This window comes from Motacilla alba, chromosome 3 (genome assembly GCF_015832195.1).
Source record: "Motacilla alba alba isolate MOTALB_02 chromosome 3, Motacilla_alba_V1.0_pri, whole genome shotgun sequence".
NCBI lineage: Eukaryota > Metazoa > Chordata > Aves > Passeriformes > Motacillidae > Motacilla > Motacilla alba.
Window position 1 is genome coordinate 82689149 of NC_052018.1, and position 14521 is coordinate 82703669.

The 14521-nt window shown below is 46.9% G+C and overlaps 1 long non-coding RNA gene across 5 annotated transcripts in view; it reads right to left on the reverse strand.

Moving 5' to 3' along the window:
- Positions 1–283: 283 nt before the first annotated feature.
- The window catches only part of LOC119699636, a 42739-nt gene continuing 28501 nt past the window's right edge, over positions 284–14521 (reverse strand). For 2 of the 5 annotated variants that reach the window (XR_005256484.1, XR_005256486.1), the window contains exon 4: positions 11319–12882. This is a non-coding gene — a long non-coding RNA (uncharacterized LOC119699636). Of the gene's footprint in view, positions 10669–11318; positions 12883–14521 lie in introns of those variants that run through there. The other 3 variants (XR_005256485.1, XR_005256488.1, XR_005256487.1) reach the window with 3 other exon arrangements.

Genomic DNA, 14521 nt, shown 5'->3' on the forward strand with positions numbered 1-14521 from the left:
CAAAGAACGTGCTTAAATGCAGCTGACTTTAACAGATATCTTGGAGTGAGGCTCCATCAGCTCTCTATCCATGTGATGACTGTCCCCTCATTTTATCATCCATTTTCTTGGTACTGGGCTCTAACAGAGCCTGTCTTAGGCTCTCCCTTCCCATGGATAATGTCCTGATACAGAACCCAAGAGCTGCTACCTTAGGTCCTCAAGTCAGGAGGAGTTTTTTTTTTTTTTGCTAGACTGACCTAAGCAGAAGACTCAACTAACTCAAGAAGAGCTTTTCAGCAAGAATTAATGGGATATAGTGTGTGTTTTTCAAATTCCCTTCGTAAATCCCTGAAGTCAAAGGCAGAGGCTGGTAGATCTATCAAGTGGAACTGTGTGGGGTTGTTGGGATTTCTGACCACTCATCATCCAGGCTTTTCTACAAATCTGCACTGTTGCATTTGGTGGCAAGTCTGTCTTTTTAGCATCTTGAGATCCCTTACATTATACAATACTGAATTTCCCTGATCCCGGAGCTTGACGTGCTTGCACCCAAACCTGATAATACTCATCCTTCATTCCATATTCCTCCCTGGCAAGGCTCCCTCACTGGTCAGCCCTTCTTCACTGCCATGTCCTGACTGCTTTAATGATCTAGAAAGGAAGATGTACAATAATACAAGAAGGATGTGTAATGAGGTAAGGAAGATGCATAATGAAATAAAAGCAATGCAAATGCCTCCTGGATAAGAAAGGACTTGACAAAGCTTGGGGAGTCACTCCTCAGTGGTTCAGTGAAGAGGGATCCCCTTTAGAAGAGAAAGTCAGAGTGATGAAAACAAGTAATGGTACCCTGGAGCTCTTGTCTGATGCATGGACTTTAGGGGGCTCCAGGTGATATGCAGCAATGCTCAGGGAGGAGGCTGGCATTGTAACCATGATTCATGTAACCACTGCTGAGGTCCCAACACCTTTGTAAAAGGCTGCTATGAGCCACAGGTCTTATTACCCACCCCTATGGGAGATAACACAGTGATAGTGGCAAGACCCTGAGCATTCCAGGATGAACATTGCCTCAGGAAGGAGAAAGGGAGTCATCAATATGAGTGTGCCAGTGGTCTCAAAAGGGACAGCTGGGAACACCTGCCTTTTTCCCTCATAAGCACAAAAGTGATGGAGGAAAAAAGTTAAAGAATGGGGAATTCCAGTGGAATACACATATTTTAACACCAGCCATAAACTCAGCAGTACTCAGAAAGGGCCTGGGTAGCTAGAAGGCACAGGGCCATTGCAAATAACAATAAGTTATGCAATTTTTCTTCTCATTCTTGTTACTGGCTTCTGAGAGTTGGCCTAGGGAGTTTCCCTCTCAGGGAGCAGGGGAATGTCTGACTTCAGTTATCTCTGTACCATCAGGCCAACTTCTACAATTTTGAAGACAGTCAGCAAGGCTCAGAAATACTGCAAATAATGACCACTTGTCAGAAGGAGTATGAGTTATCCTGCTCCAGGACCTGGCTTTGGCTGCTCATTGACTGAACTGCTTAGCTGGCAGGTACACCCATGACAGAGAATGAAGAGCAGAAATATGCTTACTCCACACTTGGGCCCTCCAAGCCCTGACATCTCTTCTAGGAAACCTGGTGCTGGCCACTGTTGGACATAGACTGGCAAGAGGGATTCATTCCATGTGTGTATTTCCAGTGGTCTTCTTTCTTTTTTTCTCTGGTGCTGCAAGCACAGTTTCAGGCTTTGGCTCCTACACCTGCCATGACCTCCCATGCTTTAACGTCTGCAGCACCTGTAGAGAAACCTGAAGCATTCTGCTTTTGATTGCCTGATTCCACCAGCTACAAGTCTGGGGATGGCCTGGGTGTCGTAGTGACAGCCTGGAATAGCACCTGGACCTTCAGGGTGTAGGAAGAGGGTTAGATAGTATCAGAGTAGTTTGAAAGAGAGGCAAAAGATTGCTCCAGAGTCACTGTGGGCTTTGTGTTGAGCCAGCTTGGTGGAATCAGCAGTTCTCAGGACTGCTCAAGACTGTCATACCTCACCTGTCTGGGGACTCCAGCAATATGGAAAGCTGGCATTCTGCTTTATTAGTCAAGTGCTGTTTTCTTGTGGCTTTCTCTTAGCTGCAGTTACAGCCTGTCTAGTCATTAGCAGCTCCAGGCTGACACACAAGCAGAGAGAAGACTGCTCTCCACTCATCAAATGCTGAGCTTATTTGCATGCTTTCAGTTTTTGTGCAATTTTTAAAAGTGCAAACAGATGTCATGAGATTTTTATCTCATTACCTTCATATGGTTTTTATCCCCATTAAACTTTCAGAGGAATACTACATGCCACCACGTTTTCGGTCCGGCAACTGTAAGAAGCCCCATGCAAAGAACAGCCCAAAGCCAGGTTACATAAAAAGCCTAAATACTCCAGGACTGAAGTGTTGTACAAACTGGAGTCTTAACAGCTCAGACTGATCCAAGCTACAGAAAACTGTCTTTCTTTTTCATATGCTCTTCTTTCATTTACAGCTCTGAATATCTTGAAACTTGAGGTACGAAACTCCCTCCTCTCTCTTCTGATGAACTGCTTGCCTTCAGTGCAAGATGTGTCAGCCCAAGACATCGTCTCCTCAGAGTAGTCCTTGTGGTTGGAAAGTGCTCTGCTGATGTGCTGCAGGCACACGGATGGGGGTGGCACCCCTGATAGGCTCCCCATCAGGCATCAAAGGGTCCCTGATGAGTCTGGTGTCCAAGCCTTTGCTGCCTGCTACACAGCCTGGGAGAGGATTTGAAGGGGACTGGAGGGTATTGTAAGAGTAAGTATGGGAAGCATGGGGAGTTCCAGCACTGCAGTGCAGCCATTATAAGCTAGGCTTCCTTAACTCTGCTGCTCTCCATAGGTTTAACTTTGCTTACTGGATGGAGCTCATGCCTCAGAGCAGCACCTGCACCTTTACAGGGGACCATGCTGGTGCTCCTCTTTCGATAAAAATACCTCCTGGGTCTCTGAAGCTGGAATTAAACAAATCTTCCTTCAAGCTGCTTTATATTGCCTCTAGTTCAGGCCATCAGCAGGAAATTCTTCTGCATTTCTGCATTACTGTGCCAGCAACCAGGAACTGCAGCAGCATCCCAAGGTGAGGTCTGATCTCTTCGCTCACATCATCAACTTTTACAACACCATAAAATGGTCTTGTGCCACAACAGACAAGGGGGCTAATCAGACAGACCTCTCCACTGTTCTGTCCAGGTGACAAGCACTCTCTATGCTTTGACTGAGCCACACAGAGCCTCCCACAAACAAAGGGGATGAGACAGAATCTGCCATGAAGCACTCAGCATGTAAGGAGACAAAAGAGTGATGGGATCTGAGAGGAAACAAATAAAAAAGCTTTTTTTTTTCAAGATCACAGAACAGGTCAGCAGCATTAGATAACACAGTGCTGAACTAAATACCAAAGTGCAGGTGCTTCCTGTAGGACTCCTTCTGTAGATAATTTAGTCTATTGAGTAGGTTTTGTTACAGAAATATTTAGGAAGATGTTCACTGCTTTGATTTGGGTTCACAGGCACATCAAACATGTTGCAGCTGGAATTGAAATGAGTAACTGACAGTGTAGAATGGGGCAATCTGTCAGACTCATAAAGCCCTTTTTGATTCCTATTTCTAGGAATAAAATAAACATTTGTGCAATTGCACAAACTGCTAAACATTCTCGCATTGTTATGCTGTTAACTCCCTTCTGTACCGGATGGAGGAAGGGCCATTAGACCTTTATCCAATCTGATCTTTGATAAGATTCTTTAAGACCCCTGTAAATCTTGTCAGAAAAGGCATTTGGCATTACAAAAATTGCTTAGGTGAGAAAGATGGAATGTGGGGTGGTGTTCTGCAGAAAGAGCCTACCCTCCTGGAGCATCCACACTGTGCTCTACTATATCTGCCAAGGCAATTCTGATGAAATAGCCCCATTGCCCAGTTTCCAAAGAAAATATCAATTAAAAACATCTTTTTCTTCAGTTTTTCATTCCACTAAAATATTGAGCTGGAATATTGAGAAGGGATGCATAGATTTTGCTCTGGTTATTTGCAGAGCTGTTTCACATCAGGATCACTGTTTCATCAACAGAAATGTAAATCACAGCTCAGCCAGTAGGAAAGGTAAAACAGCTAAGATGGCATGAATCCATTGTTTCAAGCCTTTTGCTCAGAAAGCTTTTTCTATTTCTTTTCACCAACATCTCATATGATGTTTTTTCTATTCTTCTTTTTCCCACAAAACATAATTAACTTAATCAGATTTTTGTTAAAGAAAGGAGCCCAGAGGTAGACTGAAGCCTCTCCTAAGCGCCTTTCTGTCTGGGAGGAATACAAGTCCCAAATATTGAATGTTCCAGTCTGGCACGCTGAATGTCACACAAATATCAGCTGTAGTACAAGTGAAATGCTTTGGTGAATCATTGGACAGTGCCTGAGACTGCTAACAATTCAGTCCCATCCTATTAGCAGCCCTGTTTAAAAAAAAAAAAAAAAAAAGCCTGAAAATTATCCAGTGTAAAAATATGTAATAAATTAATTTAGTGAAGACATCCTAAGATTAACAAAACACATCCCATAACTTATTTTTATAAACATTTGTGATCACAGCTGGCCTTTTTAGATGGTTCAGAATTTGCATCCTGGGTAGGCAACTGCTTAAAAAAGAAAAATTACCTGAGCTTTTTCTATCCACACTTTATACCTAATCCACTTAGCTGCCTGGGTTTTTTTTTTCCTGGGAGCAGAGGCATGCACCACTTTCATCATCTCACAGCAAGGCTCTCCCCACTCTCCAGACATGGAGATTCTGAGGGAGAACAGAGATATCTTAGGGGATCAGAGATATTTTAGGCTGTGGACCTGTCTTCTGCTGAATCTGTGGACCTTCTTCTTCTGCAATATCATCTTCTCTACATGAGAAAATATCCACTCATGCAACAACCAGGTGAACCACACTCCTTCCACAAAGGGGTGCAAATCCCACTTGTTCAAAAATCCAGAAGTGTTTATCATGCACAACTCAAGAAAGAGAAGTGTCAGGTTTAGAGCTACTGCCTAAATGACCCAACATGAAATGAAAGAAACTGTCCTTTTCAGAAAGACAGTGTCAGCATGGGTGATCATTTTTTGAATTTTAAGGCCAATGAGACCTACGTAGTTCATGACACAGACCAAAACACCAACTCACAAAGCAGGAGCTCAGTTATAGCCATATTATACAGAATCTTGTGCTGTGTTGGCAGGTAAAATGAATTTAAATAAGCAAGAAGCACATGATTGGTGTCTGCTTGAGGCTATAAAGCAGTGCTTAAACTTGCATGTAAGTAAGGAAATACAAGCCTACAGGAGAAAAATGTGAAGCTGACACAGCGAGGTGGCTGCAGTCATGGCTCGTGTAGCAGCAGTACAAAGGACACGTGCAAAAGAGTGGATGATGAAGTGAGGCTCAGTGGCACGTGGTTTTTTGTTCGCTTCTTGTTCAATTCATTATTCCATGTTGGCTGGTGTCACCTATCCCGAAGATTTCAGGATGCTCCTCTGTCAGGTTTCCAGAGTGGTTTCAGCTGTGGAGTCACTGTCTACCTTCACCAAGCAGCCACAGCCACCAGCCTGCAATCGTCTGCAACATCCGTGTCCCAGCCAAACTTCTCCATAACCACAGCCAGCCAGTCTCTTTGTTAAACAGCTTCCCCTTGGACCCACACAATGATCATTTCCCCACATCGTCATGCCTTCAAGCCAGGGGCCCACAGCTGGAACAGGGGCTGCCCTAGCTGGGACCAGGGACCACAGCTGGCACAAAATGATGGGTGGTGCAGAAAAAGCCAGTGAAAATACTGTGGTTCACACCAGGAAGACAGACCTAGCCCTATCATACTTGAGGTCAGTGCCATGCTTTAGATGTACACTACCTCTTTTCCCATCTCAGCCTTTCTCCAACATCCATTACAGCACAGGCTTCCCCAGCTGGCCTGTGTCCTCTCAAACACCTCAAACCAGCAGCACCCTGGCCACAGGCAATATTTTTCATTATTTTTTTGTTTGTTTTATTAAAATACTGACAGTAAATACATTAATTAGTAAGATAGAGCAAGTAGGAAACATGAAGAAGGATGGAAAGGTTTGACCAGCTATAAATAGCAGCTAGAATAAACAGACAACTGTGAACCATGGGCTGTGAGGCTGGATTTCACATGGAGCCAGCACCTGCTGCCGGGAGACTTCCACCAATTTGTTTGTTTGCTTTTACAACAAAAATTATTTACAATGATGGACTCCAGGCTGAGACATTTGCCACTTTCTGGGAAAACATTTTTATTTAGTCATCACTGGCAGGTGTTTTTTTACTTCCTGTGCACTACTTGACCCACTCTGCATGCCAGAGGCAAGGTAGGGCTTTTGGCATGGACTTCCCTTACCCCAAAACCTTGGGATGTGCTGGCAGCCTGGGCAGCTGCTTGCAGATTAGCAGGATGGGTCACAGCACATTACCCCCTGAACCTACAGAAATAGAGATTTTCACAGAAGTAGAGATTTTGGGAACAGAGGCATGGCTAGACAAGGGAGCACATGGAGGGCTCTGCCCTAGGGGCACGCAACAGGAGGGGATCCTGAAAGGTCTGAGGGAAACACGCACTTGGATGCAATGGATGAGCCTTGGAAACATTTCTGAGCTGGGGAAAGAAAGGATGCAGAGGATTGTCCTGAAATGTTTGCAGAGCCTTCACAGAAAGGCTTCCCAGGGAGTGGGGATGGTGTCTCTGACCAGACCTGGCACAAGCTGGTGGGAGCACATATGGGGTGCAGAGGCTCAAGCATTTTGTCTTCCCAGGAAGGCAGGCTGTCAGTACAGCTGTCAGAGGGATCGCCCATCTCAGAGTGGCTGTCCCAGCTCCATGTGTGTGGCAGTGGGCATGTTCCTGCAGACAATACCTCCTCCTGGCCATTCACTCCTCCTGGCCTCAGGCTTCCACTCAAAGACCACTGCCTGCAGCTGCTTCCACACAGACTAATCCCACTTTCCCCCAGGCAATAAAGGCATGCACTCTTTTCTTGGCCATGCAAACATCACAGCCCCTTAAGAAGGTGACTGTACTCACCACCACTCTGGGACAGTCCCTGTGGGAGAGGTGCTTGGGTGAGTATGGTATTTTTCAGTCAAGTGTCCGTCTGAATGAAGAAAAGGCAGGAATTCTTAGCCTGACTAATGCTCCACCACTGAATTTCAGCCATCACTGCAATTGAGCTCAGTAACTTGTTTTTATCTCCCAGAAAATCAGCCTGTCTGGACACCAAGCCATTAAGAGATGGTGAGCCCCACACAACCTCCACACATACTCTGTTTCAATGTGTGCCAGCACTCCCTGTGCAACATGTCTCATTTCTTATTTACATTTGCCAGGCTTGAAACTGCAACCCCTGTTGCTTGTTATGCCTCTTTCTCCTAGATTAAAGAGCCCGAAAATGTCACCCTTTCAGTGTTATCATCTGCCCTCTGCTATTATTGCCTCTCAGTAAATAAAAGGGACTTCCCAGTCATTATTTTATACCCCACAATGACAGTGCTTTTTCAGATCAATTAGTTTTCACTCCTCTTATCTGCATTCAAGCCTCACCTCCCTTTCAGTGTTTCCATTGCCTGCTCAGGGACCTTTCCTGTGTCTCCTGTGACCTCTGGGAGAGAAGCTGAGCTGACTCAAAAGGGGAGCTTGGTGTGAGGACATCCGATCTGCTTACGGACCAGCCAACCTAATGTTGAACACAGCCGATGCCTTTGTGCATGTCTGAGCCCCTCACTGCACATCCTGGGGAGATAATGACTGCTGGCTTGCCTGTAAAGTTACATCCCCTTTAGCACCTTCAGCTTGCACAAGACACATCAGTTTTTGGGACTGGGTACTTATCTATAAGGATTTTCATTCTCTGCCTTGTGCACAATTACCTTTCAATAAGAACCTCTCAGTTGAAATCATCATATTTTACACACTCTCCCTTTCTATCCTGAAATACATAAAAACTTCAGGGCAAAATCTTTTTCTGCAAGAACTAACTTGACTGGGGATGCTCTTTGTATTTTCTCCCTCTCTCTTCCAAATTAGTATTTATTCATTCTGGCAAGTACCCACCCTATTCCCACCCAACACACAGAAACCAGAAACTAATCTTGAGTGGGTCAGACCAACTTCATTGTCCATCTTGAGAAAAGTTTAAAATGTAAGCTGTCAACAGCACATAGTTAAAAAGCACATTAAAAGCCATCGAAGGCCAGCTTGGACTACATGACAGTGAAATCTCTTTTAAAGGATGGTAGGGAACTGTGTTTAGCTTTTAAATATAGCTTTTCAACCCCCTGCTATGGTTTTACAAAGTAGGAGCAGCATCACTGTTCCCCAAAATATCCTAACCACATCATGTTAGAAATCGAGCTTTACTACTTCACTTTGTCTCCTAGCTACCAACATTTTTTTAGCTTAGTAGTAGAGACAAGCAGTGAAATTTGGCATTCAGATTGCAACTTCATAAAAGCCTTAAAAAACCTCATGCATATACACATATCTATCTGTATATACATCTGTAACAATTACAGTTGCTACCACAGCTCTCTTTTCAGAAATGTTTCAGTTACTACTGCCTCCGTCCTAGTTATCCACTCATTCCCAATCCTAGGGCCCCTGCCAGCCTAGTCCTGAACACCCCCCAGTTCTGCCCCTGCCTCACAGCCCCCTCCATCCCAGCCCCCCAGCTCTGCCCTACACCCTTTTCCCACCCCAGCCCCATCTGCTGTTGGAGCATTCTCTCTTCTCTCCTCTCACCCTTTCCAGCTCTACCAGTCCCTTTACATTCATCACATTAAAGAAAACATTTCATGGTCATCTCTTTTATCTCCTTCAGTGAACAGTTAATCAGAAAAAATGCTTTCATGTTGCTAAATCAGGGCCAGTAGGCAAAGCCAGGCTGACAAGAGACATTTTCCTCTGCTACTAACCTGAGCTAAATAGTATTAATTACAGAGGCTGGGCTTTGATTGCTGGAGTGTGGTGGGGCTGGCGGAGCTCCCTCCTCCCCCTCTGCTCCCTCCCACCACAGACCCACACACACTGTGCCTCCCTACCTGCCTGCCCTTTGCCAGCATCCTCATCTCACATCACAGCACAGCTGCAAGTGGGACCCCCTAAATCTTCACCTGGACTGCTCAGACAGTAACTCTGGGAGAGTCAGGTCCCTGGGCTAGAGGACCAGCTGGGTGGTTGGAGTGTCCTTGCCCTTGCCTCCCCCATGCTTGTCTGCCCAAGACAATGTCTTTTCCGGGACTGAAACTGCTTCTTTTTATGTGTTTGAAAGAACCTGAGTTCTGGGAGGCAACTCAGTAGACATCACCCCACACAGTGTTTCTCAGCCTGTGGTCTGTGGGCCACAAGTGGTCTGTCAGATGTCAAAGGGACTGCAAAATGACTGCAGACAATTTTTTGGGACAGACATATCCATCCTCACACATGCCACAAAGGAGCAAAGACAACAGGCAGTGGGAGCAGAAGGCAAACTGAGGACAATGTGCTACAACTCAGTCCTCCATGGGGCGGTCCAAAGGTGTTTATTGCCCTTTCAAAGAAAGAAATAAAAAATTGGCCAGACTAGCCCCAGAGACACAAGAGGCCCAACTCTGCACATCTCCAAGGACATTGTGGAGGAAATGATGCTGTGCCCCAATCTGTGTTGGTAATAGTATCCTCCACGTCTCCCAGGTGGAAGGCAACAACCTTCCATCCCAAAGGTGGCATCAGCAAACAAATGGTTACCAATTCTGCTGAACTGGCTTCCCACAAATTAGCAAAACAGGCCAAATCCCCAGACAAAATGAATCACAGAAGAAACATTCTGCTTTTTAGAGACAGAATGCCACTAACTTCTTTCCCCATCCCTCTCTGAGCTGAGCAGGACTTTACAAAAGTGACCACAGGAGGAATTTTCAGGGTGGTCACTCTCTGTTTCAGAGACCTTCCCTTGGGATGGGTGGCACAGTTTGAGGCCTGAGTCAAGCTGTGGTTTAAGCTGATTAAGGTGACTGTCTCTGGTGACCCATGGTGCCAAGCCCTGATCCCATGCAGCTCGTGGGCAGCATAATGGGACCACAGGACTCCAGGAAAAAGACATGTCCAGATTCACTACAAAACTCATCTGGAGCAGGCAGGCAGGACAATATTTTTAAATGCTTCTTGATTTGTTTGAGTGTTTGTTGCTGTGTATGAAGACCTGTTTCTCCAGCCAGTGTGAGACGCAGTGTGAGCCCAACTGGATGACCTTTGAAAGTTGAGGTTCCACATTTCCATCCTGATACTGAAGATCCCATATCCTTCCTCCTCGTCCTCTGCCTCCTCCTCCTCTGTGCTGCATCTCATTTGCACAGGCCCACCCTGCCTCCTGAGTCGATTCTTTGCTCTACCCTGCACAAGCATAGAGGGAAGCAGAAGGGGCAGATCTGGTCCATTTTTCACCAGTCCCCACTCTGATCTTCTATGTGCTCTTCTCAAGGACACACGGATCTGGTTTTCCCAGACAGCAACAACAGGTTGGAGTCTCCACCAGAGCAAATCAGCACAAGGCCTTGGAGGTCTGCCAGCATGGTCTAGCCTCTTAGACACATTTCCTCTGAAAAGCAAAGAATAGGAGATTTTGGAAAACACCTGGCGTGATCAGGGCCCAGAAACCAAATCAAATAAACCTTGATATAGCAATAGCTTCCATGGATCCAGATGCTCAGGACAAGTTTACTCCAAGTTTTTTGGGAACAGGACCTTTTGCACTACCTGCTCCTCTAGAGCAAAAGACCTCAGACTTGTCAACAGCTTCATTCCCACCTTCAAATTACAATGTGGCACTTAAGAGAATGAAATACCCAAGTAACCCAACTAGGTAGTAGTCCCCATGCTATTCCTCTCTATACTAAAATGTGTTTAAAGCTGACAGGGCTGTATTTATAGAACACAGGATAGCAGTTACTGTGCAACACCCTGGAAGAGCTGTTGAGGAGGCAGAAATAGGCATTTTGCTGTCTAAGAGGGCAGTACAGAGCCTAGGGGATAAACAGATCCTCAGGCAGCATGCAATAGTGAGGGAAGCTAAGGCCTGAGTGGCCATTGCTGAGTTAAGAGTTAAGAGCCTGTTGATATGAATGACAACTCAGAGGCCTCATTGCAGCATAAATTCAGGCTACAAACAATGCAGGGGCTTTTCATATTAACTTCAGATATTTACGGCTCTCTTCATTGCCAGAAAGATGATAAACTTTTTTTTTTTTTTTTTTTTTTTTTTTTACAGTGAATATATAGGAGATAAGAACAGCCTGGATCAAATTAAGCCTCTATCTCGCCCTAAGTTGTCTGGCAGGTCGGTTTTTGGTTGCTTCTGAGAGAAAAGCAAGAAGCTTTGCATCAGTGGGATAATGTGCTTCCAAAAGAGTTTCTTCCTCAGAAGTTGTCTCTCTTGCTTAGAAGTTGTCTTCTGCCTCGAGGCAGGGTGGTTTCTGTCCAAAGTTACTTGATTTAACTTTGTTCTTTGTTTATTTTCAGCTCTGCAGGCTGTCACTGTGAATAATGGGTCTTTGGTGCTGGAACACAATTCTCAGATGAATATTGTCTTCCATGGTAAATTCCAGGGCTGCTCAATTGCAGAATAAATCTTACCTTCACGGAGGGGGTGGCTGGTGCCTTTGGAGATGGTACAGAGTGCCTGTACAGCACCTCCCTGTCCATGCACAGAAGGTCATAACTCCTTGCTGAAGTTCTGCCTACGAGGGCCAGGCCTCCTCCAGCCTGAGCTATGAGCTGGGCCCGCCTGAAGCTGTCCTGAGCGCCACACTTGGGAATCTGCTGCCACATGGTGGCATACACTCTCTCTTCCTGGCCCTAGGAATCCCTCCTTGGCTTCCAAGAGGTAGCACATGTGGAAAGAGCACTTCTGAGCTCTGCATTGCAGCTAGCTCACTAAGTTTCCAGGGACCCGTTCCGGAGCTGCTAGAAGCTTTTCCAAGAGCATTGTTTCCTGTTTGAAGCAACACAAAAGTATGAGGAATGCTGGCAAAAAATCTGAGAGGATCTCACGGACTTTGGGGTCAGCAGGTAGGATTTCTCAGTGAAAGACCTTTACCTAACCTGAAAACACTAGAAGTATTTCCACAAAGCAGACCAAGGTCTCCATCCATCTCCTTGAATTTCTGCTCCGCAGCAAATGCAAAGGCAGCACCAGGCAGGAAAAGAAACTATAGAGATCGTTCCTGCTCCTGACAAAGACTGATAAGCAGAAATGTGGTTGTCACAGGAGCTAGTGGAGAGCATCACTTGCTCTGTGTGCAGCACTTCCAGTTTTCAACGCTGTGTTTCACTCCTTGAGGCCACAGGTTGCTTTGTCCTGGGTCAGGCAGCTGCGTGCTAGAGAGGATGCATTTGCAAGGCAGCTGCTCAAAACAAGGCTGACTGCTTCCTTCCGGAAGGGTGGTGGCACCTGTGGGTGGAAAATCCATGGGAAGTGCCCTGGGGCCACCTTTGCACTGGAGGCTGTGATGCAGCACGCTCAGAGCCTGTTGTTCACACGGTGCTCTGTGCACAGGGCTGGAGACGGCAGCTTTGCACGGCAGGCTTGGCTGGCTGGGACATGCAAGGAGCCATCCAGCCAAAGAGGAAGGGGGGCAGAGCAAGGCACCCGCCCACAGGGTCACCTCAGTAGAGCCACTTACTTTGCAAAAAACTTTGGGGCCCAAACCAATAATGCCTGGAGTCTGTACCAGAAAGACTGATGACTGGCATTGACAGCATTCCTGCTCTCCTCCACATCAAGACAAAGTTGAAGTCCACCCAGCAGCAGCTCCTGGATGCAGGAAAAATAAAGATGCTGTGAAAATGGTGAGTTGCCATGGACCTTCCTCCCATCCCACCACAGCCCATGCCCAGTGGTAAAAGCTGCACCTATTTCTTCTTCCAGCTTCACCCCCACTGCAGTCCTCTGACAGTGAAAATAATGCAGGGAGCAACACAGGATGGGCACAGTGACACTGGGAGCAGTAAAGCGTGAGAAAATAAGGATGGGTAGGTGTGGCCCCTAGGGAGTGACTGTCCAAGAAGCAGAATGGAGAGAGGAAAAGGATTAAAGGTGCTGTGGGCAACATATTAGGGAACTCTGTGCGCTGTGGTGGGATCTTCGTGTTGGCAGGGCACTGGTGCCCAGAGGCACTGAGTACTCAGGCCTGCAGAGCAGGAACAGGAAGGACCATCTCTCCTGCAAGCCTAGTAGATGTCTTCATGACACATCACAGAGCTGCCCTACCTTCTGCCTCTGCTGTTCCTCAGCTGGCTGAGCTGTAGGAGAGGAAGGGATGGCCAAAGAAGGGGATTTTGCAAATGTTGGGACAAAATAGGCAACAAAGTTGTTAGAAGCTCAGCCACTGTCATTCCATATGGTTTGATGTGGTATGGCAGTACATGCGGATAAGAAGGAGGCTTTAAAATTACCAGTATCCAGCTGTGGAGCATGCCGGCACCCAGGAAGAGCCCTGGGACCAAGCCATGGCTGGTATGGCAGCAGTCAGGCCACTTATTGTCAGCTGTGCCTCTCTTCCTCTCCTCATGGAGATGGGCTAGCCCTCTGCCCTAGATCCTCTCTCCTCATTGCTGCTCTCTGCTCTTGCCTGCTGAGTTTTTTTTCGTGGAAAAGGATTCACTATGCGGGGCAGAGGCCACGTGCGCCCCGGGAGACCTCAGATAGCAGGGTCACCCACCCTTATGGGTGATTAACAGTGGTGGAAGGTGCTGCAGAAGGGCTCGGGCTGATTCCCCACAGAGGCACTGCGTGAACGGGCAAACACATCAAAGGGTGTCTCCCTTTCATCTCACTGCTCCAAGCAGACGGTTCCGAAGCATCTCTTCCAAGGACAATATGGGGGGAACTCTAATAACCTTTCGGAGTGGAGCTGTGCCAGCGCTCCCAGTGGCCGCTCTGGCGGCAGCTAAAGGGGCGCCTTCTCCGCTTCCACCCTAATTGCCCTTAATTGGCTCCTGCCTGCTGGCAGCAGAACGGCAAGGGCTCTCCAAGGATCACTGCACAAGAGTGACAACGTTTGGAGAAGGATTGTCGGCCCCTGCCTTGCCCCACCTCCATCACACTCTTCCCCACCCACCAGAGAAATACAATAACCTTTCCAAGTAGGAGATTTTTCTGTCAGTACATATCTTTTTCCTTCCAGGCCCTTCTGTGGAGGGGGCCTTGCCAGAGAGCTGGGGCAGGAAGCAGGGCAGGGTCTGTGTCCTAAACGCAAAGGAAGGAGGGTGTGCTGGCCTTGGGCTAAGTGGGTTATAAGCATTGTCTCTTCATACAGCACCGCGGCCACGGTGTCCAGCAGCACGTGAGTGCAGTGAGTCCTGCTGCTCTGCTGTGTGCCAGGGCTTCCTGGGCAGGTGATCAGAGCTTTGAGGTCCCCCATTGAAGAACCAGCCCACAAAATCCCAATTTC